The sequence below is a fragment of the Carcharodon carcharias genome, chromosome 25, assembly GCF_017639515.1.
Source record: "Carcharodon carcharias isolate sCarCar2 chromosome 25, sCarCar2.pri, whole genome shotgun sequence".
Taxonomy (NCBI): domain Eukaryota; kingdom Metazoa; phylum Chordata; class Chondrichthyes; order Lamniformes; family Lamnidae; genus Carcharodon; species Carcharodon carcharias.
In genome coordinates this window covers 9751215-9778300 of record NC_054491.1, presented here as the reverse complement: position 1 = coordinate 9778300, position 27086 = coordinate 9751215, and the positions used below count along the sequence as shown (strand labels likewise).

The 27086-nt window shown below is 44.3% G+C and overlaps 1 long non-coding RNA gene across 1 annotated transcript in view; it reads right to left on the bottom strand.

The window, feature by feature from the left end:
* Window positions 1–499: 499 nt before the first annotated feature.
* LOC121269690 overlaps window positions 500–27086 on the bottom strand; it is a 73923-nt gene continuing 47336 nt past the window's right edge. Inside the window, exon 3 of the long non-coding RNA XR_005941394.1 lies at window positions 500–1778. This is a non-coding gene — a long non-coding RNA (uncharacterized LOC121269690). The remainder of the gene's footprint in view (window positions 1779–27086) is intronic.

The following is a 27086-nucleotide window of genomic DNA, read 5'->3' as shown; positions in this document are numbered from 1 at the left end:
TGCCCGACTTTTCGGTTTCCCACATGCTATCTGGGGCTCATAAAGTTAAAATCCACTCCCACCCAAAATGACAAAACTTCGTAAGCAATGCAGTAGTAGAATTGACAATGAATTCAGCTGCCCAAAACTTTAAAATTTGAAAGACTATGTTGGAAATTGGAAAGACTAATTGAAAAGAAAATGAAATGTGATCCTCGGATTTCTAAATGTTGGTGTAGGGAGCAAAAGCAAAAAGTAATGTTAAACTTATATAACTCATGGTTTGGGCAGTAGTTAGAATATTGTGTCTAGCTTTGGGCATTTTACTTGAGGAAGGATGTCAAGGCCACAGAAAGTGTATAGAGAAGGTTTATTAGGAGAAGTACGAGGTTGTGAGCAATGATGAGAGAAACTGGGCAGGTGATTTTCATTAAAATGGAAGACAAGCATTTGTTTGATAGAAATGTGAAAAATTGAGAAGGGATTTGATCAAGATAAATGGGAAATTTCAAACAAATTCCTTGAAGACAGGGAAATTTATTTCCATTTGGTGGTGAACCAAGCTCATACAGCATAAATTATAATCATTACCAAAGAAATGAGGGATGGCCAGGAGATCTTGTTTAATTGGAGAGTTATTGGGACATTGAATGTCCAATTAGAAACAGTGGCAGAAGCAGAACCTATGATAGCTTTTAAAATGTGTGAACACATAAATACATAATATACATTTGCTTGTCTGTAAGGTGTACATTCCATTATAGATTCAGTAAAGTTTTATCAAAAATATAAGACTGAACTCATATAACCCACTGACTTCAATGGGAAAGAGAATTGAATAAATTGTAAAATCATTTGCCTTTTCACTATTGCCCCCATTGTTCGGCTGCCAAAGACCTTTTATTTTCTATTCATTCATGGGATGTGGGTATCACTGGTAAACCATCATTTATTGTATGGCCCTAACTGCTTTTACAAAGGAGGTAGTGAGCCACCTTGTTTAACCACTGCAGTCCATGTGGTGAAGGTACTGTCACAGAGCTGGTAAAAAGGGAGTTCCAGGATTCTGATCCAGAAATGATATATTTGTCAGGGATATATTTGTAAACCAGTGTGGTTCATGACTTGGAAGGGAACTTGAGGTGTGATGTTCCCATGTACCTGCTGCCCTTGTCCCCCTAGGTGGTAAAGTTTGTGATTTGGAAGGTGCTGTCAAAGACACCGCCAATCTGTTTGTGTTCTGGTTTCAGTTTTATTTAACTTATCTAATGTAGCCAGGTTATTCAAGCCATATTTAATCTCAATAAATTACGTTGTCGTTCTATGCCTGATCATCTTAATAGAAAATATTTTATTGTAGAGCCAATCCTAAGATCCTTTTGTTAAAGAATATTCCTTTCTCCAAAAAGAGGTAATGCCCAATCAATAAACCTAAAAAAAAGTTCAGTTATAAAGGCCAACCACAAAAAATATGTATACAGATAGTCTGACATATTTATTGGACTGACAAACTATGATTAGTTGTTTGCTTTTGGAACAGATACCAAAGATGTTTTATAACTAGACGACTGTCTTAGTGAGATTAGGTGAAGGGTGTTTTTAGAAGTTGAAAATTCTTTAGAACCAGCCATTGATGGAGCAATCTTATAGTGCAATAGTAAGAGCACAAAGTTCACAGTTCTGATGGGTGCAGGTTCAAATTCCATGGTGGTGCTGTCCATTCTGTTGATTCTCCAAACTGGTTGTCATGGTGTTTGACCAGTTCTTGACTAGGCCACAGGTCGGGCCAACTTGAGCATCTTGAGAAAGTGAAACATTTCAGTGTGTGGGATTGCAAAAGAAAGATTCGACCCATGTCATTTTACCACATAGGTACTGGGGGGCGACAATAGCAGGGGTCTATAAACAAACATATTAATAGGTTAAGATTTGGGGAGGGATTGATGGGCCGTGCAATTTTACGATGCAGGTGATATCACAATTGCTGAACCTGGTGGTGTTATGATTATGTTGCCTTTTTATAAAAATAGCCTGGGGATTCATGGTTGAAGTTACAGCAATGCTTACAGCTGCACACCAATGTGAGACTTGGGAACTAAAGGAGATTATTAAAGGAAAAGATTTGAAAATTACAATTGCAAGTTAAAAAAATAGTATTAATTACAAGTCACTGTTGAGTAAACAGCATTAACATCTAGTGAATTTGACTACAAATGAAATGTAACAACTGGGACCGGTCTTTTAAAATAAACTATTTACCAAGGTTTCCATCACAAACTGGGTTTCTAATCATGGAGAAATGTCATCCAAGAATCAAACCACAAAGCTCTTGAGGTTTGTGGCTTAAACTTAGCATAATAGCAATCGCCATGAATGTAGTCATAGTCACTTAGATATAACTCAGAACAAATCTTTGCCAAATCCCACTTAGTCAACATTGGTAAAGTAATTCCCAGTATAAAACAAACAACTTTTCATTCATTGCAATAGAGTTCGACCTTAGACTTTACAAGTCTCCGATTGTTTTCAGAACTCATTGGCGTTCTGATGAAGTGTCATCGGCCTGAAACATTAACTCTTTTTCTTGCCATAGATGCCGCCTGACCTGCTGAGTATTTCCAGCATTTTCTGTTTTTATTTCTGCTTTAGATGTAAGTTAGAAGTAAACTAGAGTTATAATTCAAGTATATTACAAACCCAAGATTGAAGAAGCAAAAGAATAAACAAAGAGTCTTCTTGGATTGCACTTATGCATAAAATACGCTAAAACTTGCATTGGTTTCTGCGCCAACCTTGCCAATTGGAACTTACGCCTACATTTCTGATGGAGCTCATTAATCTATGATGGATCAAATGTAGAACGGAGCATGAAAGAGGTGCAAAGGCAATGGCACCAATGGGATAAATGTGGCAGGTTGCTGTTTGTTGCCATCGTCCCTCACCCCAGCACCTCTTGCCTCTGCTGCTCTTCTTCCTCCTCTATTATTATGCAGAACAGGGATAAACACATGGGAAGGCCTTTCCAGCTGCACAATCCTTCTCAACACTTGATTTGGGCAGGACAGGGATCAGAAAAAGCTTACTTGCACTTAGACTGACAAACATTTCGATTGCGTATTGCAAACACTTATGAAGAAAGTTGGAATGAAATTTCAGAAATCTTTTACATTGATAACAAATGGCTTTGGGCCAACGTGTAATTGAAAACTCAGGGCTGGTCTTTTGTATTTGTCAGAGTTGTGTAAATTAACGGCAGTGAGTTTCAGTGGACATATCTCAAAGTCGAAGGAAAGTGTGAGGAGCAATGGTTTTGCTGTGAAATGAGGGGTAAATCAAACAGATGCAAATAACTTCAGGATAAAAACAGTGTTATTCTGTTCTGCCATAGCTATATTGAAACTTTCCAGGAAATTCTGAGCTAATGTTTTTTTAAGCCTGTTTTGAAGTTGAAATGCATAACAGCCCAGCGACATGGAAATAAATATTTATAAAGATTTTTTTGAGATGTGACATGCTGCAGCATCATAAACAGGATCCTACTCTTTCTTACTCCATTTGCTGAATTTGACCGACTATGGATTAAATGTACTAAACTCTGTTGTGTCTTGAGAATATTCTAAACTGTTCTTCTTGTCACTTGATAGTACAGAACTTGAATATTGCTGAAAAGAGATACATGTTGCTGAATGTTTTTTCGTCTGGCACTCATCGGGACAAATGCAAGAATGCCAAATTTCAAATGGTCACAACAATTTATACTGCAGGAGAAGAAGGTGCTGATTGATTGGCAAGTCAACTCTGATTGGTCAAGGCATTGCCTTGGAGAAAGCAACAGGTTCTACAAGCTCCTGCGTAATTCAAAAAAGGGTCAAGATTGTTCATAATAGTCAGAGCACAGATCATACCCAACCAGCCCATGCTAGCAAAACACAAAACAAAACATCTACTCTTAGAAGTGATTCCACGATTGGGCAGCAATTGCTGAACAATCCTGAGTGTGCTAATGGTTACATTAACAACCAATTTAAGATAACTAGTCAAGCTCATAATGTAGCTCACAAACACTGGGCAGAATTTTACATTCGGCATGCGGGCACGGGTTCGACATGCTGGAATGTAAAATGATGCATGATGACATCAGGTGTGCATCCCGACATCACCGCGTGCTGTTGTGATATTTCGCTAGGCGGGTACACTGTGAGGACAGAGGCACGCCCGTCATTAATTAACGGGCCAGCTAAGGCCCCTGAGGCACAAATTGTCATTGATTTTATACAGCCCGTGTGATTTTCAGGGCATTGCATGGGCACAACGGGCAGGCGGGTGGCCACATTTTCAAAAACCTCATCCATGGGTGGGATAAGAAGGGTGAGTGGGCTCGATAATGCCACTTGTTAGAACTTTAGATTATAACTTACTGCTGTTTGCTTGTGTGAACAGGACAACTTCATTTGGCTTCAGAACTGCTTTGACAGACTCCGGAGTAGTCATAACACTTAAGGCTTTTCAGGTATCAGATATACTTCATTTACCTTGGGAATGGGGATTGTGGTCTCTCTGGAGGTACCTCCTCTGTGGAGGAAGCGAGTGCCAGAAGGAGGAGGAGGCCAGGTGTCCCTATTCAGCCTCCAGGAGAGTGACCTCCGGAGGACAGGCACTGGCACAAGGGGCGCAGGGCCACAGGAAGTCCAAGGCGAAAGGGGCCACAGAAGATGCCACTATCTTGCTTCCAGGGTTAACAGGCAGCGATGCAGCTACCTCAATATGTCCAAGGTGCAATGCCGAAGGAGGCTCCGCCTCTCAAGGGAGACTGTGACCTCCATCTGTCAGATGATCGGCCCTGAGATTAGCTCTGATTGTGTGGGTAGACACCCCATACCAGTAGCGCTGAAGGTCACAGTGGCCCTCGACTTCTATGCCTCCGGCTCTTTCCAGGGGTCAGTGGGGGATCTGTGTGGAATCTCCCAATCAGCTGTCCACAGTTGTGTCAAGCTGGTACCAGACGCTCTGTTCAGGTGTGCATTGATTTTCATTCACTACAGGATGGATAAGGCCAGCCAGGCTGAGAGAGCCAGAGGCTTTGCAGCGATTGCTGGGTTCCTCCGCATCCAGGGTGCAATCGACTGCACACGTGTGGCCATCAAGGCGCCAGCGGGTGAGCCCAGTGCCTTTGTCAACAGGAAGGGCTTCCACTCCATGAACGTGCAGATAGTGTGTGACCGTAGGGTGCAGATTCTGCAAGTCTGTGCAAAGTAGCCAGACATCTCCCATGACGCCTACATCCTCGGATGCTCACAGGTGCCGAGGCTCTTCAATGCTCTAGCCCGGCTGGATGGATGGCTGCTGGGTGACAAGAATTATCCCCTCAAAAGGAGGCTCATGACTCCTCTCCACCACCCAAGAACAGAGGCTGAGCAGTGGTACAACAGGAGCCACGCCCCCCACAAGGGCTTTGCTAGATAGAAACATTGGTCTTCTCAAAATGCGCTTCTGATGTCTGGACCGTTCAGTGGACGCACTCCAATATCCCCCAGATCATGTGTCACTGATAGTGGTTGCATGCTGCACTCTCCACAATCTGTCACCGGAAAGGGGGGGACTCAGTGGAGGAAGAAGATTTTGATGCAGCTGCTCTGGCAACAGACGATGAGTCAAGTAGTGAGTCCAAGGACAAGCACGCTCAGGAGAACACTGAGGGGATGGACACTGACCTGGGCAACTGCCAGGGAAGAAAGGGCACCCAGGAGGCTTTGATCCAATGTTCCTTCAGCTAGCCTACCAAATAAGAACCACCACCAGATGCCAGGGCTGCAGGGTCCATATTCGATAGCTGACAGGAACATTTGCTTGGTGAACAACATGCACCATGTGTCATTTCAATAAAGTTCAATGACAAACAAGTCACTCATAACATCACGGGTTACCCTGCGCCTGCAGAACTAATGATGCACCCAGAGGCTTGTTGAACACGAACATATTTAATGGTGTGGTGATTGGCATACATAAAACAAATTAAATGGAAAGGTGATCTACATCATACCTACTAATAATTAACTTAAAAGTGGGGAAAAAAATTATCAACATTGATAAGCCTGTGTTGCACTTAAGGAGCTAAAAGTTTGCATTTGCGGGTGCTACTTCTAGGTGCATCCCCTCACTGGCACTGGCATTGAAGACAGCCTGCTCACTCTGCTTTCCTGTTGGCCTTGATGACCTTGGCGGGCAACCACTGGCCCTGCCTGGGAGGGACTGCCCAGTGACAGGGCTGGCATCTTCCCAGTCACTGCAGCCTCATTGGATGCCACGGTCACTGGCAGAGGGGCAGAGGAGCTGCTGCCCTCACCTGGAGCACTCTGACAGGAACCCACAGAGACAACAAGCAGCTCGTGCGCCAATGTTGGGTCGCTTTGGACCTCCCTGCTCACCATTGATGGATGAGCACCTAGCTGGGATACTGGGTGGCCAATCCATCTCCCACAGTGACAGTGATCACCTAGGGTCATTGCCGGTGTGAGGGCTTGCAGCTCCAAGTACATCCCCAGGAAGACCTAATTCAGCTCCTGGTGTAGCCTCTCAATGAGAATTGTCACTCTCTCCATGGAGGAGGCAGTGCACTTGGCCATGAAGGTCATTGCATTGCTCATGCTCCGCATGGACTCCTCCACAACAGGGACCATGGCACGCATTCCCTCATGTATCTCTGCCAGATCCTCCCGCACACCCTGCTGGACTTCCAGCATCTGCTGCCTCAGGGACAACTCCAGAGGCCCATGATCAGCCACCGACTAACCATGTTCCTGGTCCCCAGCAGTCCTCCAGCTGCCGGCGCCCTGGGCACTCTCTGCCTCCGCCTGCACCTCAAGTGAGTGTGAAGTGCCCTCACCACTTTGCACCGAGATACTATATGACAATCTAATGCCCACCCAGGTGCTGGTATCTGCGTTGGTGCCTGCCTGGCTGAGAGAGTGTGACGCTGGTGCGTTTCTATCACCTGTGTCCTCTGAGGTGGGCGGCGAGCCTTCAGGCTCCTGACCCTGACGGACTTCTGGTGAACCTGAAAGGAAGAACAAGGACATGTCATTAGTTGAAGTTGTTGCACTGTTACTGTGCACGCCTGGCACCCGGATCAGAGGGCCCTGGTCTTTCCATTATCAATGGGGATTCCATGTTCGAGGCTCACATCAATATAGAGAGTACAGTGGAATGGTTGATATTACAGATATTCTGACCTCAGTGCACTGCACTCTTACTGCCAGCTGACCTAGGCTCATGGCGCATCTCCAACTCCAGTCTCTCCTCCTTGTATCTACTCAAGATTAGAAGGTGGGGCGGTCCTCCGTCAGTTCGCCTTTCAGCATTGTTGTGGGATGTCTTCTCCTGAAAGGAGAGAGGAGCATTGGTTAGTCCACCCTGTACCTGCATTGCCATTACAGCCTGGCCAGCTCCCCCAGAGGAACACCTCACAGGGCTCAGCTGATTCATGACCCTGGAGCCGCAAGACACTCGTTCCAAGCAGCCAGGGCTCACCCCCTTGCCCAGATGGTGCCTCATTGACATTTGCCACTCACACTCAAAGAACTCTTGAGGTCTGGGTGGGGCTGCTCCTAACTGCTGTGCTAAGTGACCCATGCCAACACGGTACTCACCCTTGTCGATCGCAGCAGATTGTTGAACCACTTACAGCACTGCACCCATGGGCGCCTCACCACGTCATGGGAGCTCACCCTGGATGCCACCTCCTCCCAGGCATTTTTGATGAGGTGGGGAGGCCTCCTCTTCCCGTCCCTGGGGGGCAAGTATACAAGTATATCCTGGCGTGCTGCCACCTCCTCGAGGAGGGCAGCGGGACACTTGTCAGAAAGACGTGGGATTGACTGCCCCGCTGACCTGCCGTGCTCAGCGCTGACATTCTCCGTGACTACACCCCTCCGAGTCAATGGCAGCCTTCACGTGGCTGTCACGGCCACACTTGAATTGGCCGCCGGGTCACCATTGGACCTGGTGGACACTGAGCTCCCGCCGCCGGCCTGCTCGATGACGGTGCGGAGGGGATCACAGGCAGTGGTCAGGTTCTCAATCACCCCAGCCCATTCCCGCTGAACCTGCCTAACCAATGTCAAATCCTAACCACAGATTTCAAGCCTTGCACCTTTTTTTGAACTACCTGGGAGCTTGGGAAGCCTATGGTTTCCTGTCGCTTTCTCATGGCAATGCCTTAGTCAATCAGAGTCGACTTGCCAACCAATCAGCTCCCTTTTCACCTCTGAGGGAAGAATTCTACACCCCCCATTGGGGGGGAAGGGCGGGACCGGGCACAGGCAGGCGCGCCTCTGATCGGTGCCCCCAATTTACGTGGGCGGGCCAATTAAGAAGCATCCAGCGTGACATCCACCAGGAAGCGCGATGTGCTCCCTGTGCAGGCTGGGCGGGGGGGTGGGGGGGGTGGTGGGGGGCGGGGGGGGGATGTGTTGAATACCCTCAGCTGTGAATTCGCTCTATCGTGCATGTGCGCAAAAGGGCGCACTGATCTCCCTGAGGCTAAGTGCTGCCTCAGGGAGATTGGCTCAAAATTAAAGCTTTGAAGGTAAATGTTTAAAGAATTTCCCTGACATGTCCCTTCATGAGACACTGTCACATGAGTTGGGACGTGTCCATCACTTTAACTCAAACCTTTATTAAATATTTTAAAACACTCATGAAGCTTCATCCCGCCCATGGATGAGGTTTCATGCCTTTTCTTAAGCCCGCCAGTGCTCCCGGCCTGCCCACCAATGCTAAGGTTGGACGGGCAGCCCCGTCAATGACCTAAGTTGTTTTATTAATGGCCTCGATAGGTCATTGACAGGTTGGCGGGCTCACAGCTGACTCGGCTGCGCCCCCGCTGACCTGAAAATGGAAATGACACAGGGTGGTGTTGGGAGTCATCCCGCATCATTTTACGCGTTGGCGAGCGGGTCCAGCCTCTCGGCCTCTGACCTAAAGATCCTGCCCTAAGTGTAAATTTTGTGATCGTTTGAAATTTGCCATTCTTTCATATGTCCTTATGAGTGCAAGATGAAAAGCTTCAGTAACGTGTCTCCCTGTTCAGCAATATTCATGTTCTTTTTGTCATCTTTTGCTACAGCTCTGTTATATTCCAAACTCAGTTGTAGCAGATTTGCCTCTGGTTCAGAAGTTTATTGGCTAAGTCTCACTTCAGAGATCTGGCCACATGGTGTATGATACCACTTCAGTGCAGTTGGTGGAGTGCTGCTTTGACTGAGTTGCTGTGTTTAAACCAATGCTTGATCAGTCCTCTCGTAAGCTGTGGCTCAGTTGGTATTTTTGTTGCCTCTGACTCAGAAACTTATGGGGTCGAGTTCCATTCCAGAGATCTGAACACAAAAATCCAGGCCTGGATCGAACACTCTCCCATCAATGAGTTTGAAGGTGGTGGGGGCTTGCTTAATCCAATGGATGGACTGACAGCTGCCTATTCACCCCCCCCTCCCCCCACAATTATGTTAATGGCAGAAGTGGCATCACCAGTTTGTCTGTCAGTGGGCAAATTGAGGCCTCTAAGTGAGCAATGAATGCCATGATTTAACTGGCAGCAGGAGAGGCTCATGCCAAGCAGCCAAACTGGCAGGTTTCCCTCTGGAGGCTGGTAGTGGGGGTCCCTCCTTACCAGCCCCCTGAGTCTATCGGAGCTTCCCCCCCCCACAAACTCCCAATCTACACACCCCTCCATGACCTCTCAAACACCAGCCCCCTATCCCCTTTGCCGCCTGCCCTTTGCCAGTGCATGCCAGCGTGGCTCCCGGTGAGATCAGCAAATACTTACCCAAATCCTGATCCTATGGCATTCACCTCTGTCCCAAAATGCTGGACCCAGAAGGGTGTAAGTCCCACCTCCAGCCTACTAACACCAATTGGCCATTAAATGGTTGTAGGGCAGCCTGTGTCCCACTTGGCAGGCTCCCCATCCTGACTTTTTAGCCAGGTTGGGGGGATGGGGGGGTGCGGTGGGGGGGGGGGTGGGTGGATGGTGGTGAGGCGGGTTTTGTGGGTTATCTGGCATCTAGTGTAATTCAGCAGATCAACACCCCAGTGCTGGACTGGCAGATGTGCCATCTTTCAGGTGAGACATTAAACTGAAGCACTCTGTTCTCTGAGGTGGATGCAAAAGATTCCATAGCACTAGTCAAAGAAGAACAGAAGAGGTGACCTGGTCAATATTTATTTCTCAGCCAACATCACTAAAATAGATTATCTGGTTGTTAATCTCATTGCTGCTTTTGGGAGCTTGCTGTATATAAAATGCTGCTGTATTTTTCTACATTACAACACTGACTACACTTTCAAAGTACACAATTGGCTGTAAAGTGCTTTGGGACATCCTAAGGCTGTGAAAAATGCGGCTATTTCTTTCCCTTCCCTTTTCTATATGTGTTTCCTCTGTAACCTTGAGATAATCCAAACCTCTGCTGCCCATGTCCTAATTTTTTCATCAAGTCTCTCTCAACCATTACCCCTGCACTCCTTGGCATATAATGGTTCCTAGTTATGCACTGCTTGATTTTAAAATTCTCACCTTCTTTTCAAATCCCTCCATTGTCCCTATCCCTGTAATGTGTTCTAGCCCTACAATCCTCTGAAATATCTTCCTCCGCTACTGCAACTCTGGCCCATTGAGCACCCCCGATTTTAATCCTGCCACCATTTTGGTAGCGGAAAACATGGCCACATCTCCTAAGCTCTGGAATACCTTCCTTAAAGCTCTCTGCCTCTCTTTCCATCTTTAAGATGTCTCTTAAAAAAACTATTGACCAAGGGACCTGGTCTGTGCAAACAAAAGGAATATGTTCAAATCTTGCGAATTTTTCGAATTACCCAGTAGCTTGGGGAACCTTCAGTTCCCCATTGTTTTCTCATGGCAACACATTGGCCACTCAGAGTTTTCTTCATCTGTTTGAATGTCTCCTATGTGTCTCAGTGTCAAATGTCATTTAATAATGCTCCTGTGAAGCAGCTTGTCATGCCTCACTACACTGAAGGTGCTATATAAGTACAAGTCTTCAGCTACCAAAATGGTGGCAGGATTAAAATCGGGGATGCTCAATGGGCCAGAGTTGGAGTAGCGGAGGAAGATATTTCAGAGGATTGTAGGGCTAGAACAGATTACAGGGATAGGGACAATGGAGGGATTTGAAAAGAAGGTGAGAATTTTAAAATCAGGCAATGCATAACTAGGAACCATTGTATGCCAATGAGCACCGGGGTAATGGTTGAGAGAGACTTGGTGAAAATTAGGACATGGGCAGGAGAAGTTTGGATTATCTCAAGGTTGCAGAGGAAACACATACAGAAAAGGGGAGGGAAAGAAATAACTGCATTTTTCACAGCCTCAGGATGTCCCAAAGCACTTTACAGCCAATTATGTACTTTGAAAGTGTAGTCACTGTTGTAATGTTTCCCAAAACAAAAAAAAATGAAATTAAAGGAGGAATAGATTTAGTCACCTACAAGTTTTCTTAACGTCCAGAAAGCTTGTTTTCTTAGTAAATAATGAATTGCATTATATTCAAATCTGAATTTTATCAATAGAACCTATAGTAGATTGGATCTTATGAAGAAAAAGTCATTTTAAAAATGCCATGTTAAAAACACGTGCTCTGTATGTCTGTCTAATTAAGCAATAAAAACATAATAAAAAACAACACAGCATCATACTTTACTAACCAGATAATAGCAGAGCTGCTTATCATATGTGACTACTAGATGAAAAACAGTCAGCAGAGAGGCCTTAAATTGTCAGAAGTGAGAGTGTTCAGAAGAAACACACAGCACTTCTGCTTAATAACATATCTTATGTTTGAATGTCACTGCTGTTTACATATTTGTCAGGATAATATGTCTCACGCCCCTTTTGACAGGCATGCTTAAGCTCTGCTTGTGCCATGGAGCAGAAAATCCCGCCTATTAATACTAAACTAACTTTACAATATTTATGTCCTTGAAGAGACCACAATGCAGTACGTTTTTGCAGCGTTAGAATTGGAGGGATTTCCTGCTCCAATACAGCATTAAAGATGATAAATATGCTCAGCAAAAGGGGTGCTTGAAATTTGGGGGAGAGTGGATATACTGACAGTGCATTGCCTGGAATTTTATTGACAAACTGCATGGAATGCTCAAGAAGTTCATGCAGTTTGAGAGCACAAACCTTACCATGGGTTTGAAATGGGCTTCCTGTGGTCTGCTGCTGAAATACGCAGTCATTGTGGAGCGCCTGTGTAAAGCATGTACACTTTCAACCCCTTCTACATGCCTTCAGAATTCACATTCCTGGTTCACTAAATGAGAATGAATGTTGTGGCCTTTTTTGGTTTGCTGTTTTTGAATATATATGTAAGTGCATTATTTTTGTACTTTGAAGATTAATTTTACTTGCTTTTCACCTTTTCTTTACACCAGAACTACATGAGCAAGTCGAAAAAAAATGTCCCTTTTACCAAGCTGTGTAGTTTCAGCACGGTGCAGCAAGCATTGGCCGGTAAATTAATGGCCGGCTGGCAGGAAAGTTGGAGGGGGGGGGGGTGGGGGCGGGGGGTGGGGGTGTGTGTGTGTGTGTGTGTGGGGAACCTCCATGCCCAATTCAGCAGTTGGGCAGGACATCTGATGGGTTAGGCGGAAGTCAGTTGTGGCCACCCATTTAATGCCACGCTGGCTTTGGGTTGGTGGCAGCTTCACAGGCTTGACGACAGCACTCTTTGAAGAAGGCAGCACCCACAGCGGGCACTGAAGTGGTGGAGCAGCAGCAGGTGAGAGCCTGCTTTTCCATTCTGTGGATTGTAGTGCCCGCCGTGTCTCATTCAGGGCCCTTGCCCAGGGAGAAAGTACCATGGGAGCACACCTGTCCCCTTCCCCCACTGAATAATGAGTCTTCAGAAAAAGAATGTCTTACCCTTCAACTCTGTTTGTCTCCTGAAAGACAAAGGCTGAAAGACCTCCTGACCATTTCCAGCACTTTCTGCTGCGAATCCTCTCCACGCCTCACAGCTGTCAGTCCAAATGGTGGAGCTCAGACCACAGACGAAGACCCCCCCTGCTCGTCCTCGGACTCGTCTTGAGACGTTGTCAGAGGATGCAGCTCATTCCATTAGATCATCTTAGCCAGGGCCTCCCCTCCCTGGAGGGCTGGGTTATATGTGGCGCAGCAGACCCTGCCGATTAGTGAGACACAAGACAGAGAATATTGCAGAGAGCTGCCTGCACGTCTAAGCATCTAAATCTAATTTTGAGCAGACCAGTGGTGTAAACCCTAATGTTTTGCCCACGTGACCACCGAGAAATAGAGTGGACAATGTAAAATTGTCTCCTTAACAAGCTCGATAAGTGGCTAATTGCTTTTTTCTTCTGATTTCAGTGCCCACTCGCCTTCCCTATAATTGGAGACTGGTGGGATGACGTAGATTGCCGACGCCACATCGTCTCACCATATCTTATGTAAGCGCGGGGAGGCCATGGAACCCGCCTGATTTGCAGCCGTAAAATCCAGCCTGTGGACTTCAGATGCTGGAGATTGAAGAAGCGCATGCACAGTGGAGGTGAAAGTTAGTCAGGCTTCTCCAATCCTGATTGCCAGTCATTGACCTTGGTTGGGAGCTTAGCATGCATTGATTCTGGGCAAGAACATGACGAGGGTGTGAAGCCTCTCACAGTTGAACATGCGGGCATTCAACATCTAGGCTCACACAAGAACAGCCACTTGGATAAAGAGATCTATTCAACAAAGGAGGAAAACTGGAGAAATAGAAAGAACAGAGACAATGCATTAACACAAGATGTTTTATGCGCGTTTATATTTGCTGCTTTTTTACCCTCAGTTGTATTCCAATCTGTGAAGGACTCTTGCTTTTATGCAGTTCATACGTTTTACCAATGTAAGAATGCTTCAAAACCCCTGGAAAGTCCAGGTTGCAAATGATAAAAGCTCCAGTTGAATGCCAGGATTACCATTCAGATAGGAATTCATTACTGTTGTTATATAAAGCCTTGGAATGACCAAAAGCACTTAAAAATTAAAAAATACATTGAATCTAAAAGTGTTGCTGCTTTTCTTCAAAGCGTGATGAATTAAAGCCCAACAGGTGGTTCTTACAAGTGACGGCTCTGCTATGGTACAGTGCCGAGAAATTCAATTGCAAGTGGACACACGTATTACATGGCCCAATTTCTAAATCATTATGTTAGAACAGATGCTGAGCAGCTATTTCCTCAGGAGGTGAAACAGGAAAAACAGAGACCTTATATTTGTACACCATTGGATTTAAGGGCAAACACTTTGGCCAGGATTTTTCGGCCCTCTCATGATGGGACACACCACGGGAGATTCGGCAGCCCAGCCAAAAGCCCATGGACTTTTGGTGGGACCAGATGATCCCAGCGGAAATCCCACCCATTGATTGGATTTACCTGCTCTTCATATTGAAAGGCCACAACTAAAACAAAAGCTAGAAGAATTAAGATCTGCATTAATGAAACCTTTACCCAAGTGTGGTGCCGATGGAAATCTTTTGATTTTGTTTCCGTCCCATCTTTTTTTCTAACTTGTGATGGTGGAGATACAGCTCTTAAAGGTAACAAAGAGCGTCCTAGTCAGTGGAAGACTCCCCCTTAGGGTTGCCAACTGCAATTAAATGCAGTCCTGGAGGTTTCATCACATGACATGTCCCCATGCTCCAGCCATTAGTCATTCAACACGTCCACCCTTGTAACACACTACCTTTCTACACCAATTGGAAGGCAAAAGAACTCATTACCCAATTGGATGATGCTTCACCTACAGCCAGACAGCTTTCTTTTTTCTCCATTTTCAATATTTTTATATCTGGTAAAGATAAATATTCAAAGAAAATGACAAAATAAAACTTTTTAAATGTCCTGATAATTTTTCTCCAGAGTTGCAACACAGCAGTGTCCTGGAGATTGATCTTAAATTCTTGAAGACTCCTGAAGGGTTGGCGACCCTACTTCCTTTCATAGAATGGAATGGGATGTATCTCCTTGGGGTTGGTCATCCTGTCAGTTTTAAAACAAGACATTGCCTACACTTTTGGTGCTTCTCCAAGATCCGGACCATGGCAAATTATGAGGGATTATTCCTAAGGTACATTTGTCCTTCTTTGTATGGAAGATGGTGTACAGCACTGCATCAAACAACCACACTGGTCTATCGGAAAGCTTCTCTGCCATGGTGAAAATCCTGGAAATGGCCGGAAATCCTAAGTCCTCCCCCGCTGAACACAGCATTCCCTAATTTTGTGGGGGTGGGGCTGGAATCGCCCTGAGGTTTGTACATGCACAGTTACAGAGACAGCTGGGTGTTTAGATCATCAGTTGCCTCCAGTGAAGTCGGATTTTGGTAGGCCAGGAATATGAAATCTGAAGTTTGCCGATTACACCAGGTAAGAGCAGATCTGAACATGGTGGATTCTTTTGGATAGCTAGGGCACCCTTTGGAGATGTAAGGTACCCCTTTGAATATGGTCCTGGGACACTTTAGGGAGAGGTAAGGCCCCCTTTGGGATTGTTAAATGGAAACATGATTGTGTGTAAAAGGTGCATAACTCATTGGAACTGTTAAGCTGTCAAGGAACTGTCAAAGCTGTAAGGGAACAATCAAACCTATCAAAGGATACTGAGTGAGTTGGCATAGAAGGGGTAAGGGCAAAGAGTGGTGGGCAGGGTCATGGGTTGGCACTAAGTTGACATCGGGTCCATAAAAGGCCATTGGTTATGAGGGGGTGGGTAGAGGGCATGGGTTGGTATGGGGGGTAGGAGGTGCTATGGTGGGTAGATGGGAGAATGAGGTGGCATAGGTTGGCATGGAAGGAGCATGGGGAGTGTTGGGGGGTGAGGGCTCATGGGTTGATTTTTGTTTTGATCCTTTTTAAAATAACTTAGGCAAAATATCACAGCATAGAGGCAAGCCTTCTGCCCAGCCTACCTCTGCACCCGGCAGCCTCCACACTCATTCTGGGGTGATGGGCCTGACTTCTAATCCAGCCTGCCATCCCGGAACAAACACCCAAGCTGCGGGTGGCCATTTTTTAAAGATTGGGTTTGCAGAGCCAGGAAGATTGTAAACAGACTGTTTTCATCTCAGAATTTTACCAGGGAGATGGATGGAGACAGTAGCTAAGGAATGGAGTTTGGACTCGGGAGTGAAAACAATGGCTTCAGTCTTCCCAATATTTAACTGGAGGAAATTTCTGCTCAGCCAGGACTGGGTGTCGGATAAGCAGTGTGATAATTTAGCAACAGCGGAGGAGTTGAGAGAGCTGGTGAATAGGAAGAGCTGGGAGTTGTCAGCCTACATGTAAAACCTCATACCATGCTTTTGGATAATGTCACTAGAGAGCAGCATGTAGATGAGAAATAGAGGGGGCCAAGGATAGACCACTGGGGACAACATGAGGTAACTGCATAGGAGTGGAACAAGAAGTTATTGCAAGCGATGCTTTAGCTGTGATTAGACGGGTAAGAATGGAACCAGATGAGAGCAGCTCCACCTAGCTCATAGGCCTTGGAGGAGGATGGTGTCAAAGGCTGCAGACAGATCTAAAACGATAGGAGGAATCGTTTACTTCTGTCATGGTCATATAGGATCTTATTTGTGATTTTGACAAAAACCATTTTGGTATGGGTGGCAGCAGAGTAAACGTGTGTAATACCCAACTATGAGGACTCACCTAAAGTTAAATGCTAAGATGCAGTGACAGCGAGTTATGCCACCACAACAAGGTACATTTGTTGTCCCGCCTCTATGGTTGGTTCCTGCTGCACAGCTGGATCCACAGCTGAATGATCTGCCACTACACATGCCCCAACATTTTGAAAGTTCCCTTATCCCAAAATAAAGAACTGGTAGAAGAATTTGAAGCAGCCTTCCAGAGTGTGCTTCTGAACTGCCTGGGGTTTGCTCTTCAGATTTATGACCTTACCTCCACTCTCAATTGCTTTGCGCCTAGGAAAGGCATTCCTATCTAAATTGCATTCTATAGCTCTTACAAAAAGCCTCATTCCCTTGCTCCCTCCCAGACCAAAAAAACCTCATCAACCAAAAGGTCAAATGAGAAATTTTGCAACTGAAAGATAAAAATCATATTAATCTGTTGTGAGCCGTGCCTACCGCTGCTAACCTTGATTACTTCTTACATTTTAATATTGATGCTGAAGAATTTTCTTTTTCTTTCCTTGAGTCATTCTCTGGAGTTCAACCGCTCCCACGTAAATGTAAGCTGTGTTCATTTAAATTATCTCATGTAATATTTTTTTAAAAAGCTACTTTGCTTGTCAACTCCTTTTTGCTTATCCTTATGCTAAGTTTGCCAGTATGTATCTGGTACTTACTCATAAATACTGGTTGAATTTTGGACAGGTTGAAGCAAAAATTTGAGGTAGGAGCTGCTGATCAGTAATGATTCAATGAACAATGGAGCAAGAACATTCTTGAAGCAGATTTTAACCTCAATTTCATATCTGTGTGAATTCCATTATTTCAAAATTTCTGACTCATTAGAGTGATTAAATTGAGGTGTGTTGAGCTTTTCTATGAATAGATTCCTCATTAACATGATTAGCTTCAACAAAACATGATTATGTAGAATTTTCAGTGGGGAGTGATAGAAAAGAAACGATACTGAGTGACATTGGGAGGATATAACCTGTGAATCCAATGGATGAGGATATCTGGACTTCTAATATAGCTAAAAAACAATCATTTAAAATTTCACTTTTCAAAAGAATGAGCAGCGCGGAGGTTTGATACATACTCAAAAGTGCTTCTGTGTCAGCATTTCTGACAACTGTGTTGCTGTAAATAAGGCATAAATTCTCTTTTGTACAAACAGTGAGGCAAAAAAACACCAAACGTCTTTCTCCTCTGGAACCCAAGTTCAACTTTAGTTGAAATGGATTGAATGACAGTCTACTCCAACCAGTTGGGCTAGAAATCAGTTTCAATCACATTCGCAGTAGAATGGTTCACTGTCAATGATATTAGATTCCCTTTACAAAGAGATGAAAGCAGTGAAGGTGTGAGTAACCTGAATTCTCACATGAATTCAGTCAGAGGTATCTTCTAAACCTGAAATGAATGCTCATATTCACAGCCATCTGAACTAACTCTGAGCTACCTCTTTCTTATTCTGTACATGACCTTGGAGGCAGAAGTTATTGAGAAAGAATATTGCTCCAATTCCTAATCCTATCCATCAACCTTCACCTTGAAGAGCAAAACATTAACAAGGAGGGCAAACAAATCCATTATTGAAGTTCCTGACTTACCCTTTTTGTACAGTTCTTCCCACTTAATCAGCGTGGTTATCAGCTTCTCTTTACTTTTCTTAATCTTGCTAACATAGGCTGGAAGTTAACCATTTCCCTTTCTTAATCGTGGTTTTGTGAGCTCTAGTGGTGCCTGATACCCAAAATGATTTATTGGTAAAATCATGAATTAAGATTCATTGGCCTAGAAATAAGTTGATGCCATATCCATTTTAAAGGCCTGAAAGGGGAGACTAACACCCAATATGGCTGGTGGTGTGCAAAATGCATATTCTGTGCCAGAGTTCGCCTCTCATCATATTTGTAAAAGCAGAAGTATAGGCATCCAGGCTTCATGCCAGAAACAGTTGTTAGGGCCCTTGCACGTAGGCCGACTGAATCCAGGTAAATGAGGCCTATATGCAGCCTAACCAAAGGACATTAAAGGCATACTGAAGGCTGCCACTAAAAGGCAAGTTTTGTCCAAAATAATTACCTGAGTTCGCAGCTGGTAGGAGTGTAGGTGCTCTTTCTGGCTATGTACCTGCCCCAGAGACCATTGCCCGCCCCCATTTGACCTGCTCCCAATCTCCTGAAATCCCCACGGCTTAACTGATGGTTACTTCTGGTGGTGCAGCAACATGAAATTGAAATCCACTTTGCTTGGTAGTTACCTGGGGACACCCATCAGTGTCTTATGTGAATAGATCCTGAGGTCTAATATAGGCAAACCTTAATGTAGGGATCATTTCTCACACCCAATACAAACCAGCCTGCCAATTTTAGCCCATTAATTTTGGATTTCAATAAATATAGATCACGGGCTAATAAATTTGAATCGCGCCAGAATCTGGCACAAAATGGCATCGTGAAGGGAACCAAGCATGAGCATTTTGTTCCGAGACTCATGCAGATTTGGCAACAATCCTCATCTGCCTAAATCGGTGAGCTGGAAAGGCAATCAGTAGCAGCCCCCTAAGGGGCTACCAGTGAGGCCACATCGAGGTAATTCTGAATGCAACAAGCCCGATGACTGCTGTGATCAGGGAAAAACAATTTCCGTGTTGTGTCCTAAAACAGGTGTTAGGTTTCTTTTTAACATTTGTAAGGGGGCTGAGCAGGGGACCGCTTCACACAATTGGCTAGATGGCTGGAGTGTGGTGCCAAATAACAACAGGGTCATCAGTCGGGTGTGGTTGGCAGGCCCGAGAGCGCCCGAGAAACGTCCCGCTGCCCGTGATTGGCCCCCAACCACAATTTCATGCTGACTGGCCAATTAACGGCCAGCCAGGGTGAAAAGCGCGCCCAGAAGCTCAGCACCGCCGGGATGAGGGTGGGAGGAGGGCGCAGGAGCAGGGGAGTGCTCGACGAAAGCTCCCCGAAGGCAGAGAGCTGCCTCAGGGAGCTGAAGTATTTTAAACCAATGAATAAAGTTTTTAAAGTTCTGGAAAACATGTCCACGCAGTGGACTCACTCGCCTTAACATATGAATTTGAAAAATTCTGCCCCAAATCTTTTATTTTTTTTTTAAATTTAATTACGGAAACCTCAACCCCGCCCTTGGGTGAGGCTTCCTCAAAAATCCAAAGGCCGCCTGGCTGATTCGCCCTTCCGCCACTGTAATGTCGATTAATGGCCTTAATAGGCCTCTTAATTGTTGGTGGGTCTGCTGCCAACTCTTGCGTGCACCCGCCGACCGAAATATCACGTGATGACATTGGGGCACTCGCTTGATGTCACTGCGCGCCATTTCACACTCAGGTGTGTTGGGCGCGCACCCACACGCTGAGCGGAAAATCCTGCCCCAACACTGTGGTTTCACTCCCTGTACTGGCTGAGGGAGTTCTTGGGTCCTACTTCCTCACCTTGCCCCATAGTGTTATGAAATGAAGCATGATTAACAACCCTAGGGCAATGAGGAAACGACAGAGAAAGGGGCCTGTCTTAGGTGACCAACAATAACTTCTCTGCAGGACCCAGACCGTTATATCTTTGGATGTATTTTGGGAGCTGTTTGGCCCTCTTAACTCTTCTGTACCCTTTTCCCACCTTGAAAACAGATGCAACAAAATCCAATTTCACCTTCACGTTTCTTCAAATTTTGATATCTTTTTAGTTTCATTGAATGAAGCAACTTTCTTCTCTTTATCCGTCCTCCATCTTTGAATCGGCCATTTGCATGGGTTTGCCTTAAATCAATGCTAGTCCTGCCAAGATTTCACATATGATTAAACAGGGAGCTCAGTCTTTAATCTGTCTCAAGACTTGTTTTGATAAGACCAAGGAAGGAATTATATTAAATCATATTTGACTAAAATTCAAAGGATAATTTTACACAGTATAAAGACAGCTTGGAAATGATACAGTAGAAGCTCAAATAATACTTATTGGTAACAGATTATTTCTTTGGAGTCATACAGTTTGTTTGCCACTAAGCTATACAGATCAGGAAGGTTCCAGGTTCAATCTTCAATGGTTCTGAGCTGGTTGATCCCAGCTGCAGTGGCTATTGGGGTTTTAAAATTTTAAAACTCTTTCATGGGTTGGCATCGCTGGCAAGGCCGGCATTTATTGCCTACCCCTAAAGTCTCTTCAGAAGGTGGTGGTGGTGTGCCTCCTTCTTAAACTGGTGCAGCCCATTTAGTGCAGGTCACCCACTGGGCTGCTAGGAAGGGAGTCCCAGGATTTTGATCCTGCAAAGTGAAGGAATGCCAAGAAAGTGTCAAGTCAGGATGGTGTGTGGTTTGGAGGGGATCTTGCAGATCCTGATGTCCATGTGCATTTGCTGTCCTTGTGCTTTTAGGTACGGTGAAGGTCACAGGTTTGGAAGGTTCTGTGCATGTGAGCATATGAACTGGGAGCAGGAGTAGGCCATTCAGCCCTTGAGTCTGGAAAGGGTCTTCCTGATTTGCTGCAGTGTCCTTGTATATAGTACACACTGCTGCCACTATGTGCTGGTGGTGGAATGAGTGAATGTTTAAGTTGGTGGATGGGGTGCTGATCAAGTGGGCTGCTTTGTCCTGAGGTGTTGAGCTTCTTGAGTGTTGTAGGAGCTGCAATCATCCAGGCAAGTGGAAAGGATTCCATCACACTCCTGACTTGTGCTTGTAGATGGTGGACAGGCTTTAGGGAGTCAGGAGGTGAGTTACTCATGTCAGAATTGTGGTGCTATAGTGGCCTATATTAGGGAAGAGAAATAAATGAAGGACTCCTGGCATTGACTTGATTGGCTTCCATTCATGCTGTGAATGAGTTTATGACCGCTGTTGATTCCTAGTGCAACAACCCCCCACTTGCAAGTATCTATACGTTAAAACTTTGGGTGAGAACAGACACTGTTCATTGCCAATTCTCCAAATGAATGATGGCTTCTTTGGGGATGTAATAGAGCTGTTCCTGGACTTCTACTGCACTTAGTGAATGAGTTGATGAATTCAGGAGATGAAGCAAGGTGAGAAAATTGGAGGAACAAATTTGAAGGAAAAGAATTATATACTTACCATGCATTGTAATAATCTGAAAGTCTATAACCCTTTTACAGGGACCTGTCTAATTTTAACTTTCAGTTATACATATTTCTTGTGCAAAGGACCTAAAATAGCTAGAAGGGAGTAATGCAATGTAAGGATCTACTTAGCCTCAGGAACAAAGCTTGAACACTACAAGTATAATCTTGAATTGTTTACATGTATAATTCTGAACAGTATGAATATTACTTAGTATATTGAATGAGGAACTTAAGACATGTCAGATGTTGTAGGAATACTGCCTGGCCTGTGATGAAGGATTCTGTACAAGTAAAAATTTTAAGCTGGAGAGCATAAGGAGGAAAAATAATAAAATTAATCAGCATGATTCACTCTTCCAGATAGTGTGAGATCTAGGATCAATGCTGATCTTACGTCAACCAAAGTTGAGGACATGTTTTGACAGGGGTACTCACAGGAGAAGCTTAGCTGGTGGGATCTATCTAAACACTGCCAAACTATATTGTAGGCTGGCTAGATCGCAGCTCCTGATCCTAGCTTTCTACAGCTGCAGCGTCTGTTAAAGGAGAAAAGCTAAAAGCCACGTAACAGCACAGGAGGCTGAAATCTTATTTAACAGCAGAGGAATGAGAATCATGCCTGATGTGTCTCCACAATACCCTCCAAAGTAAAATTACAGAGAAGTTTATTTTTATGGTCATGGAGTTACCTCTCCATCCAAATTAAACAGCTGAGAAGATCAGAACTATCCTTTTCACCCTTTTCATCGCTTATATGTGCTAAACTGGCACTATCAACATCAACATTTGGCTTGAATCCATTGCACAATCTTTCTGGGTACAGAGGGACTGAATGAGCAGTAATGTGATAACCAGGACACAGCATTTTGAGATGCGTCCTTCCCATCAGTTTCGATTATGAATTGTCAGTTTAGTAACATCTTTATTCATAAGGGTTTCAGCAGCACAATGTGACTTGTATTGAGCATTTCACAATTAAGCGAATGGTTGGCCTTTAATGTTTTACTAATAAGGAGGCCTGGCAACTGGATTTTACAAAGGAGCACTTTCTTTTGAGATGTTATGAGCGAGTGAAGGGGCCTCCTTAATTTGACAGTTTCTGCTGACAAACTAAATCTGCTGTGACACAAAGAGTTCTCACATTAAATGGTATACTCACACAATAAATGACCCAGTTCTAGGTTTAGGTCACATTGTTTCTTTGGGGTGTCTGACCTCTGCCTGTAATTAGTGACTTATTACTGGAAATAAAAAGGAACAATTCCACTGTCAATCTTTCCTCATGTCTATCTGCTAGAACTTTGAAACAACATATGACATGTAAAAGTAGATTAGCAGGTGAACTGCTTAGCTGATCATACCTATTAAACACACCTCCTAGTCTTTGAGTTGGCTGTTAATTGGGACTCCTCTAGAAGGACACAATGGGAGAAGTGACTAAAGATCAGTTGAGTGTAGTTTGAAATAAATCACAAACTAAGTCCTGGAGGTGCTGCTGAAACAAAACAATTACACAATGGATGTACCCCGTGCTTAAATGACTAGAGTTTGCAAATTACTGGAAAACCACTGGAAAAGCTGGCAGATGAACATTGAATGGAGACAATATTCAACTTCACCATCTGGGCAGTAACCTAGTGGAGTAGATCACTCACCTGTTGTAGAATCTTCCTGATTTACATTCCATTGATTTCCACTGGAATTTATAAAGGAAGTGCAATCTACTCCACTACATTACCAGACGGTAAAGTCGAAAATTGCCCTCAGGTGTGTCCATGCAAAATTGAAAATTGCCTTCTAGATAAAGCCTGTCCACCATCTGCGCGGCACAAGTCAGAGAATGCTGGAATACTCTCCACTTGCCTGGATGAGTGCAGCTCCAACAACTCTCAAGGAGCTTGACACCATGCAGGACAAAACATCCCGCCTGATTGGCAACCCATCCGCAACATTCACTCCCTCTACCACCAAAGCAGAGTAGCGGCAGTGTTGTGTACCATCTACAAGATGCACTGCAGGAATTCACCAAGTCTCCTTATTCAGCACCTTCAAAACCCACGACTGCTACCATCTAGAAGGACAAGAGCAGCAGACAGATGGGAACACCAATACCTAGAAGTTCCCCTCCAAGTCACTCACCATCCTGACTTGGAAATATATCACCATTCCTTCACTATCACCTGGTCAAAATCCTGGAACTCCCTTCCTAACAGCACTGTGGCTGTACCTACACCACGTGGACTGCAGCTGTTCAAGAAGGCAACTCACCACCACTTTTTCAAGGGCAATTAAGGATGGGCAATAGCCCATATACCATGAACAAATTTAAAAAAAGATTAACCCAATTATTTTGGGAATCATCTATCTAAATTAGTTAATGCTTTCACACTTATCTAGGCTTTAGTGAATATCCATTATTTTGTAATGAAACCATTTCAGTGCAAGTTAACTCATTGTGATGTAAGGGCTAAAGGTAGGAAGGAAAAGCTATTGCAAATGTTGCAGTTGCACAACAGGGTCATCAGCTTCTGAAATGAATAAAGGTTGGTTTCTTTTAGGATAAAGATACTTTGGCTGGTAACATCCTTGGAGCTATTCCCATTTCGCTGTAATAACTTCACCTGAAGAGTGGTGCAAACTCCAATTACATGGAAAATGTCTTGCATTACAGTACTTTTTTTTTGATAGATCTATACTATATACTTCTAACATTTTCTGTTTTTGTTGGTGATGTAGATATGTTAATGTGTATATGTAGCAACTGGGCTCAGTTGGTAGCACCCGTCAAGCAAGGGAAAATTGGCAACTGTTGTTTCTCTAGAAAACAAGTGACTCAAAAGTAATCCATCAGTTGTGAAGTGTTTTCAGATGTCCTGAGGACATAGAAGATGCTATGTAAATTTAAGTTATTTCCTTGAATATATAATTGCATGACCTTGACAACTCAAAATAAAAATGTATGTTTTTGCATGTGAAGAATCACTGACCTTGACCGCTGGTATGAGGTTACTGAACGTTTTGCAGCACTGCATCTAATTTTTCAGAGCTAGACTGCTGGCATCGATCATGATGGCTTTCTATTGCCACTGTCTGTGTAATTCTCTGCCCTTCTGGGCAGCCTCCTGCTCTTGTCAGGGAAGAGGACCTCTCTCCTCCTCCTATTCACCTTTGACACTCAGTGCTGCATTGGAGCACGCTTTCTGGCCTGTTGCACCATTTTCATTCCTTCTGCTCAATTACTTTCAGCACCTGCTGCAGCCAGAATGCACTTCACATTTAAGAGGTGCACATTGGCATTAAGTAGCGCAGGCTATCTTTAAGTGGTGCTAGCCTCCCAAAAGCTTGAGCCTACGCTTGATGCATCCAGCCACTTTGCAGTGCATTTAGCGCTAGGCTGCAACCAGTCTCATTAATTGCACATTGTGATCTCCATGTCCGTTTTTGGGTGCAGTTGAATTTTTAACTCTTAAAATCCAATTGCTCTTCTTTTCCCTTGAACCCAACCTCAGAATATGTTCCATAGCCATGTATGTATGGATGTGATCACCAGATTTTCCACAATTGGAAAAAGGAAGCTGTCTTATTGGTCTCCAGTTGTTTTTTGAGGTCAGTTTATCACATTGGGCCTGGGTTGAAATCCCTCCTCCTCCTTCAGGTACCATACCCTAAGACGGTGTTGGCAACCAAGGAATTCCATTGGATTGGTCCATGATTATGCTTGGCAAAGTACTGCAGTGACTTGCCGCTGCCTTCTGCAGTATGGCTGCCCAGGAAACTCTCCCATTCTTACTGCCTCCCATTAGGCATATTGGAAGGATTTACAGGGTGATAATCAACCTGTTTGGCCATGTTATAAACAAACCTTCCTTGGCCATCAAGTCCTGGAGTGGGACTTGAGCCCAGAGCTTCTAACCCAGAGGTAAGGATGCTACCACTACACCAGAAGAGTTTGCATTACCATTTTGAAATGGGTTTTTTGGAAGGAAGGGAGCCACTTTTAGAATACTGCAAAATAACCTAACGAAGTGTGATTATTGTAAGAACATAGAGAATTTCAAAATGGCACAGAAGTAAATCTCCAAAATAATCTCTGGGGAACAGATTAACTCTCTTGAGAAGACGATTATGCTTCTAAAAGCGTTTCATTGATGAATTAAAAAGCCAGAAGATAGGATGTTAAAGAGTACCTTGCAGGCTGGAGAGATAAAGCAACAATCCTATAGTGATTCCAACGAAAGTAAGAGCGATTGGTTGCTTAGGCGAAGTTTGCAGTTCCTTCACTGTCACTGGATCAAAATCTAGGAACTCATTTCCTACAGATGTGGGTGTGCCTGTACCACATAAGTGGCTCAAGAAGGCAACTCACCACAACTTTCTTAAGGGCATCAGGAATGGATAATAAATGCTGGCCTTACCATTGACACCCTCAAGCCATGAACAAATTAAAAAAGGTACTACAAAGCAACTTTATTTTCACTCTCACTATGCCTTCTCCTCTATCTCTTTCTCTTTCTAAGTATAATGTTATCAGCCTCCATGTTTACCAGTTGGCTAAAATGTTATTGTGGATGAAACTGGAAATGAAGACTTTCATCTATCTATATAAACTTATGATTATAGGGTGTCCTGAGGTGCTTTATAATCAATAAAATAATTTTTGAAGTGTCGTCACTATTGTAATGCAGGAAATGCAGCAACCGATTTGCACACAGCAAGCTCCCATAAGCAGTAATGTGATAATGACTAGAAAATCTATTTTTTGCTGTTGGTTGAGTGATAAATATTAGCCAGGACACCCAAGACAACTTCCCCTGCTCTTCTTCAAATCAGTGTCATGGCATCTTTTACATCTAACCAAGAAGGAAGACAGGCCTCACCTTAACATTTCATTTGAAAGGTGACATCTCTGACAGATACCATGCTCCTTCAGTACTGCACCTGAGTGTCAGCCTTGATTTTTGTACTCAAGACCTGGAGTAGGGCTTGTACTCAGCGCCCCTGACTCAGAGGCTAAAGTATGCTGTCAACTGCTTCATGGCTAAGTTATTGAGCTGTATGCAGAGTGGAACCTGCTGAACAAGTTAACCATGTATATTATGCAAAACAAAAACAGAATTACCTGGAAAAACTCAGCAGGTCTGGCAGCATCGGCGGAGAAGAAAAGAGTTGACGTTTCGAGTCCTCATGACCCTTCGACAGAACTTCTGTCGAAGGGTCATGAGGACTCGAAACGTCAACTCTTTTCTTCTCCGCCGATGCTGCCAGACCTGCTGAGTTTTTCCAGGTA